The sequence below is a fragment of the Excalfactoria chinensis genome, chromosome 3 (assembly GCF_039878825.1).
Source record: "Excalfactoria chinensis isolate bCotChi1 chromosome 3, bCotChi1.hap2, whole genome shotgun sequence".
Taxonomy (NCBI): domain Eukaryota; kingdom Metazoa; phylum Chordata; class Aves; order Galliformes; family Phasianidae; genus Excalfactoria; species Excalfactoria chinensis.
Genome location: NC_092827.1, coordinates 98282319 through 98291274, shown reverse-complemented (window position 1 = coordinate 98291274; position 8956 = coordinate 98282319).

The following is an 8956-nucleotide window of genomic DNA, read 5'->3' as shown; positions in this document are numbered from 1 at the left end:
TTAATCTATCATAATGCCCCTCCAGGTGAGATTTATTATAGACCACTTTCTAAAACCAGTGTGCTCGATGTGCATGTGCATACCATATTCATCTTATTATTATCCAGTTGAAAAATTCCCAGTGTGTGCAACGCCTCAGATATAATAGCAGGCATGCCAACAGAATATGACACTTATGCTAATCTGCACCCCGCTGTGGAAAAACATACACAAGGATTCCATTACCACATTCATTAGGCTGCAGTGCACTTCATCTTGAATAGGGATTATGAACTATAATAGAGTGAAAACAGTTGATTGAATCCACTTAGCCAAATCTCTATGACATCAGCCAAATATTTCAGCGTGAGGAAGAGGAGGAGCCGAACCTTTGCCTGGCTCCATCTCTCCCTGATGCTTTTTGGTTTGGGGGAGAGGGTTTGGGGACCGCCAAGGTCCTGATGACACTTGGCACTAACAAACATTGAAAGCTGCCCAGGAGTTAGGTGAGAGTAACGTGACACGGTCACGGGGACTTTGCAAACATGTGCACTGGGACCGGTTTTGCATGGATTCTACCAAATTCTGCATGCACCTGTCATAAGCTTTCTTGGCACCAATGGAAAGGATTTCCAAGCCAACCATACGTGCAGCGAAAAATGCCAGTGACATCATTACACCGCTTAGATGGTAATCACAGTCAGATGACAAAAAGATGTTGTATATTTCCACGTTCAGGTTTCCCAAGTATGCTTTGAGTGGATATTCAGTTTTTGCTCCTACACAGCACAGTGCTGCCTGACAGCCTGCCTTTCTTGGCAGAAAATTGGACTCGAACTATTTAAAATATTGTCAGAAATAATAAAGAACGGAATACAAGTTACCACTCAAGAAATGTTTTGGAACTTAGTCGTGTCCAGAAGAAAAAAAGAAAAAAGAAAAGGAATGAAGCCTTCCCCATGCACAAGATTCTGAATATGATAATAAAAACCTTCTGTGTTCAGAGTTTAGTCATTTCTGGGACTCTCTTGTTTATATACTTCCTTTTCATGTAGCAACTAAACAGGAAGTTCCTGTTAGCAGCAGCGTAATGTAACCAAAGGGAGAATTGCTGAGACTTGTGACAGACGCTGTTTGCTCCGCTCCTTCTATTTTTTCTTTCAGCTTAAAAAGAACAGAAAAACACAGAAAGATTCATCAAACCACTAAGTATATCCAGTATATCTAAACTTTGTTTTGCCTGCGTGCACCTGACCTGCATTGCACAGTACTTACTGGAGGCCTTTGCTGAGCTCACATCCCCTGCACTTCTTTTTCTACCCAAATTTTGGCAATGCTGGAGGTGGCTATGGTGGGATAGATGAACCCAGCAGCATCCAGAAGCATTCTGGAGTGGAGATCAGCTCACTGTGGTGGAGCAGGTGAAGATGGCAGGGAAAGACCCAAGCCCTTCCCTCCCAAAAATGCATGGAAGAGAGCTGAGGGATAAAGGGTTCTTGGAGGCTCCGAGAAGGAGTATAGATAATATTCTAAGCCATAAAAGCAGGAGATGGATGGAGCAGATGGGAGGACTGGGTACAAACAGGGTTTGGTGGTAGCAGTCCTGTGAAGGGCAAGGGGACAGAGATGAGATGGGGCTTGGCAGTGGGGCACCTGAGAGGGACTGGCCAGTGGTGGTCCAGATGAAGGACAGACCTGGTTTTGGAGTTTGAGAAGGAAAAGTGAACTCCTAGACAAAAAGCGGCTTACAGAAAGGCAAGGCACCAAGAGCCAAACCCAGCTCACATTGCTGAATGTCAGCTAACCATCCCCAGGCAGCAGTAAGGGTTGCGGAGCTCCAGGGACGTGCAGCAGGGCCTGGGCTTAGTGCTGCTGCTATCACACTGCTGAGTTTTGACTTGTAAGTTTTTAAAAGGTACCCCATGTGTGGAACTGCTGAGCCTGAAGAGTTGCTAATTCTGTCAGTGCAGATGGCCTCGGGGTCCAGCCCACCGCCTCACAAACCCCTGCTGGACTCAGGGTTTTCCACTAATCCACATAGGCTAAATCTGTTGCATGGCATTACTTCCTAATCAAACACTGGGTTTCTGCACACATACAGGTACATACTGGGGAAAGGATGCTGAGCGCTACGTGAAAGTTCAGTTTCATGGAAGTTCAATGTTTTATGATGCCAAAACTTTAACCTATAGGTCTGGTCTCCCTGGAGGATGGTTTCCAGTGGCTTCAGAGGGAAGAGGTCTGTGGCCAGCAGCGAGCAACCCCCAGAACGAGCCCTGTGTGAGCTCCCAAAGGAAACACAGCTCTCAGGGACAGCACAAGAGAAGAAAAAGAAGCGTCACTAAATATCTAAAACATTTAATTTAGCAGAGAGAAGGAACAAACTCTGGGGAGGATCTTTTCCTTTAGCTGAGGTCCAGCTTCTATTTTTCAACTTTGAAAGATAAGTGGAAGCATCAAACAGGTTGAACGAGGCACTGTTTTCTTGCTACAGGAACATGGCCCTTTGCACCGAGATTGTAATACAATCCATCCTCTCTGGGACTGCAAATGCTACAGTGCAAAACTGTGTTTGAAAACCTCTTTTATCATTCATCGTCTCCAGACTGAAATCATTTTTGACAACCTCTGCAGAAAACAAGCAGCTTTCTGGCTACTGGCGAGCCGATTAAAGGGAGGAAACACATGTTCACTGTCAGACAGAGCCCCTGGAGAAAGCATTGACAACCTTTTAACCTCCTTTCCCAGTGAAAGTGCCCAAATGTTTCTCTGGAATAAAACCCCAGCATTGTTTTAAGCATCTTTTCATTTAATGCACTGTATTTTTCAAGATACGTTAAAAGTCAGAGGAATTCCATTTTAATGGGGAGATTTCCAAATCTGCTCAATTCCCATGCAAATGGTAATGCAAACAGTTACTAATGGGAAATATCTTTCTATGGACCAATTTTTTTTTTCTCCTCTTTCTTCTTCCTTTTATTTCATTTTCTTTTTATTTTCCCCCCTTACTGTCTGACCACAGGTTAAATGCCAACACATTGCAAAGTTCACTAACCTCTGCAGTGATTTCTCAAAACAAGCCAAAAAGCCGCAGGAGTGAAATTTTCTGAACAGTAGGAAGGCTGACTAGCAGACATTATTAGCACTTTGAGCATTCAAATCTGGCTGTGGAAACTTCTGTGAGTTACAAGATGCTGGGGCAGGAAGCACCACACATTACCAATGTATTTGTTATCAAGGGAGCCGGTTTCCACTGTATTTAATCATCAGCAAGAGGGGAAAATAAATTTGCTTTTCAGAAGTAGAACGGGGATTTTTTTATTATTATTTTCTTTTTCTTTTTTTTTCCTAGAAGAAAAAAGAAAAGGCCTTCGGAGCAATTGGTCTGGTTCTTTGTAGTTACAAACGTCCACTCAGAGGTTGTTTAACATTTAACCTTGCTATTTTTACCTTAATATCAGCAGCTGGAATAGTTCTGTCTGTTTTGATAAAAACAGGACTTTTTTTTTCCATGTTGCATATTTGCTTTTACAGCTGAAAGGAACTGTTCCAGCTGAAGTAGGTAACTATAAAACTGCAGCGGTCTGAGCCGCCTGGGAGACGAGGAGATTATTTGATTAAATGTTCCTGTAAGTAACTGCACACGGCACTGCCCAATATTTGCTAATGAAAGATAAAAGGCTGCAAGCTCTGCAGGTATGACGTCCCACGGGGGTTTGCTTCTCCCTTCCAAAAGCCCCTGCTCTAACCACAGTCCATAGCACTGCTGTGATTTCACCCCTGGGCTTTGTGGGGATCACAGCTTGGCCAATGATGGGGGCAGTCTGCAATTTCCAGCATCACCCCAAGAGGACTTCTTCTGTTCTGACTTCTTCTTTCATTTTGACTTCTTCTAAAATAGCTTCACGCCAATAACCAGGGCTTAAAGCTGTCCAAATCGCATCTTCCCCTGCTCTCAGCATCAGTCCTGTTGGCGCATGGCTTTCCGTCACCAGCAGTACCAGGAGGTGGCTCATGGGACATGTATCACAAGTGTCCCTTATTGTGTCCTCTACTCAGTCAAATCTGCTTGAAGTCATCCAAGGAGAAGGAAGAGGGGAGCCCAGTCTTGCAATGTGTTCTGGGCAAAACCAAGTCATTTAAACACCATTGGAAAGGGCTACCCTTTATATTATATGGAGGCAAGGCATGCTGCAGCTGAGCACCTTGCACTGGGCAGAAGGGAAACAATCCCGGCTTTCTTTTGGCCCACTTGTGTTTTGCCCCAGCAAACATTCCTATCTAATGCATCTCCCACAGTTACAGGAAGCAATCTCACTCTTATTTTGAGTAACACGACAGCTTTAAGGAAGGAAATTTCCCTGAGAACAGAGTTGCCAAAGCAAAAGAAACAAAAGTTTCTCCTTTCCGGGCGATGCTCACTGCACAGCTTGGATTATCTTCCCATATCCCAGAGAGCCTCAGCAAGACCTGGCCATTACAAAAACTGTGGCATTCATCTTCTTGGATCCAAAATGGGCTCCCCTTTCTGAACTGGGGTGCAAGCAGTTGGTTGTGGGGTAGGGAAGGGGAGCCAGATCCTATCCCTCAGCTTCATGCCTCCCACAGCACATAGCTGCTCCCCTACAGGTCAGGTCTGGAGGAAGTACTGCCTTACCCAGCTTGGGATTATGTTGCAGGCCATGAAATGCCACAGATGCGGTTATGCTTGTAGGAAACTGCTAATTCTGTTCAGTCACTTCTGTGGCTACAGATAAATGCAGAAATCCAGAGTTTACTCTCTTCTGCTTTAGGCATATATAGCTGACCCTTCTCTCTGTGGATAACTGCAAGCAGGTGGATGTAATCTCTATTCTGTTTAGCCACTGTTCAAAGCTTATTTTCTGAAAAATGGCCTTCTGTCCTGCTTTAAAGAAGCCCAAACCCCCTACTTCTTATATTGACAGTTTGTCTGAGCAGTTATTTATTCCAGGCATGCTTACACTTGTCTCATTTCATCCTCCTGATACTGACTTTGCCTTGCATGATCTATCCACTGGATTCAACCAGTATGCATGGAGCCTCCTTTCCCTTGTTCATCCCAACAAGCCACTTCTCAGCCTTCCTTTCAGCTAAGCTAAGCAGGGGTTTCTTCACTCCTACCCTTGCAGGGCTTTCCTACACTGCTTGTTGAGCTTCCACTTAGGTCTCATAACCACCCATTGCTCTTTGGGGTCAAAGAACTCCACAAGGCAGCTCCATTCTGTTGGCATGAAAATACATTTGCAAATATCTTTTAATTGGTATAGGCTAGCAAGAGGCTGAGCTTGACTCTTCCTCATCATTATTTATTGGTGTAAATGCAGAAGTAATTCATTGTTACTACCTCATCATTATTTGCCAACGTAAGTTTATAAATAATTCAGTGATACTCACATTACTATTACGTATAATACCATGAATTAGAGGAATAAAAAAAATAATCATAGTGGTTACCATTAAAAAGTCAACATTAATCAGTGTTTGCCTCAAAGTTCTGTACAAGATAGCATAGGCTGCTCAGCCCTCAGAATAGGAAATAAATGTGGTGCCTCAGATACCACAGTATGGGAACAGTTGGCAGATGCCGCTTCTAAAACGGTAACCACTGCAACTAGGAATTTAATTGGAAAGTGCATTGTATCATGCTTGCTAAATAACTGTGGCTTTCCACTTTTCTAAGTGCTCACCTAAATTATCCAGCCGCAACATCTTCAGGGAAACTTGTCCACAGAAATTCCTCAAAGAGTAACCACATCCCACATGGGATTCTGCAGGAACCATCTGTCCCCATGCAGTGTGACAGAAAGGGGGACTGTACCAACCCCATCTTGGGCTGCTCAGTCAGGACCTGCCTTGTTGCTGCATTCAGTTGGTTCCCTATTGACTCCTCTTACTACTAAGCTCCACTTGAAGCTAACGCGTATTTGATGTAGCTTATGGTCACTACTGACCAAAATCATAAGACTGTAGGTGCATCACTATGGATCTTACTGTCATCTCACCAGAAATTAACACTTAGACACATTTATATGCAGATTTATGTAGGCTCTTTACACAGTACTTGGGTAGAAGAGGAGTAACACAAAACACCCGGGTGTCATAGAGACACTCTGATGGTTAACGGAGTAGTAAACACTCAGCAAAGTCCTGGTCTTTTTCTCCTGCTCAGCTGTATTTTGATTCAAAATTCAGACTATATCAGCAAGAACATCACCCTGAAAATGACTTTGTGACATAAAGGAAGGCAAACAGTGATGAGTGATGGTTCCCTAAATATTGTGAGGCTCACTAAGGTTCTCAGGCCCATTTCTCTGTTATTTTGAAGGAAGGAAGGAAGGAAGGAAGGAAGGAAGGAAGGAAGGAAGGAAGGAAGGAAGGAAGGAAGGAAGGAAGGAAGGAAGGAAGGAAGGAAGGAAGGAAGGAAGGAAGGAAGGAAGGAAGGAAGGAAGGAAGGAAGGAAGGAAGGAAGGAAGGAAGGAAGGAAGGAAGGAAAGAAGATTTTAAACCTGCAGTGCCACAAGAAAGTCTGGGTTAAAAAAAAAGGGAAAAGCTATTAAAATTATCAGCAGCAAGTTTGCTAGGGATGCTCAAACCTTAGATTGCAATTCAGGGAGAAAATAATCCACAATTCCTCATTGGAAATAGCAACAAAACCCATCAGAGGCCATCAACAGGTAAAGGAGTTGGTTCCAAGAAGAGTGGAGACAATTAGTAAATCCCGAAATGACTGAAAAGATTGGTTTCACAAGATATAGAAATGCCTCAGACTGTTCTTCTACCAAATGGTTGAGTAGGAAGGAACAGTTAGAAAAAAATCTGATGTTAAACTCATGGAATGCTCTTAAAGAAAAAAAAAAAAGTATTATTCCTCTGCTCAGCTACTCCTTTTCCACAGCCCATCCCTGCTTTTCTCATCATAGAGCATATGCACACAAACTCCTCTTCAGCTCTCAAAGTTGCCAGGAAATTATTCTTTCTATGACCATGGTAAAGTCTACAGGGATCAAGATCCAGAGTGAAGAGTGATGATAGAACCCTTCCATTTCTTGAAGGCTTCCTGAATACATGAGACGTTACAAAGCCTTTCTTCGATATCCCATCCACATCTGCTCAAATGGCATTTTATGCTGTGAAAAGACAGCTGCAGCAAAAGCCATTCATTGCTCCAGCATCCCTTCAAAATTTCTGTATGGTTGTGCAATGAGTACTGAAAACAACAGCCCTCATTTTCTTTGGTGCACTTCATCAAGGAAGATGCAACAGCTACACATGGTATATTATTTATCAGATAAAGCAACTATGTTTCCATATGCAAATCTCATGCTTATATATTTAGAGAGAGAGATTTCAGGTTTAAGCCGCACAGGTCAGGGCAGGGATTAACCAAAACGCTGAAAAACAGAAGTAATTGCATTTATTTTACTGGGTTGGGATCGAGCCCTTCATATACAAACACACGTACACATGTTATTCCCACTCCATGCTACCCAGTTCTCACACTCAGTTTTTGAAATACCCGAAGTTGGTAAAGAAAAAGGCATCCTGCTGGGACTGCCATTGACAGAGTTCCATGGTCCTTGTGGAGACAATGAGCCACCTTACAGTTTTTCCTTGCATATAAATTAATATAAGGGAGTTGCCCGGTACCAAAAAATGTGAACTCAGTGACTTCAGGGCTGTTTCTCACAGCTGATGCATACAGCCTTCTTGTTCTTCCCTAACCTAAAACCTGAAGAACAAGATGAAAAGCTCGGATTCTTCCTCAGGCTCTTACTGAGTTTTGATACCAGTCACTTCTCCCACACCCCAGTAAAACGTGTTTTTTAAATACAAAGTTTCATACAAATATTCATCTTAAAAGAAACTGAACACTGACTGAAGTTTGCTTGATGAAACTGTCTGTCACAAGTCCTGATAACACTGACAATAGCAAGGAATTCATTCATTGCACTTTGGCTAATTAAACCTGAGAAAGCACAAAAGAAAAAGGCAAATTAAGCAAGAACCATCTTAAAGCTCAGGAAACCTTTTAGTGGCTTGGAAAAAAGTCAGCTAGTGCCTTTCCATACTTACCCAGCTCCAACATTTCTTGGCTTTCACTGTTTTCTCTCCCTCATGTTTCCATACATCACATACCCCAGTGGTATCTTACAGACAGACGAGAAGCACCAAAAACCCCATGATGAAGCCTGTCTGTGGCATTTCCAGGCTTATCTGGCAGTCAGTAGGAATTAGTATTTGGGAGAAGCCCCAGAAATTAATTACCATATTTTTGGAGGGTCACCATCCAGTAAACAAGACCAAACCCAAAGCACAACTTCATCATCACAGCCAAGCCATGCCTGGGAGATCAATATAAGTGGTGATATGCAGATCACTGCACGGACAGGATCCCATTGGACTCGAGGTCAACTGGATCCCATTAGATGTACTGTCACCTCTGTGCAGGGGGCGAGTGAAATACAGGCTGCTGGCCCTGGGCTGTAATTCACCTCGCTATAGCATGATCCTTACCTGGAACTCAGTGCTTTATGCCTTAATAATGTATCTGTTACAGCTATGCTGTGCAACGCTTAATTAAAGTGATATTTTCTTTTACTTGAATAATCTCCGACTGTTTTATTGTCATTTGACATTAAATTGCAATTTGCCATGCCACGTACATTTCTGCACACGTTGTCAATATGATCATAAAGGCACCATTATTGACCACGAACATAATACTTACTGAGTGCCTTGAGAAAACACCATGATTTTTAAAGTTCTGCTTTCTCTTTTCTGTTGTTAAACCTCAATCGCTTTGCTTTCTTTAAAGCTCTTTGCTGCCCAATAACTCCAAGTGCGAACAGAATTTAATATTCAGTTGTCATGCACGGCTCAGCTCTCACTCCGGCGCTCTGTGAACTGTGTGCAAGCCCGGGTCAGCCCTTCCCTGGTGTGCACCTTGTCACCATGT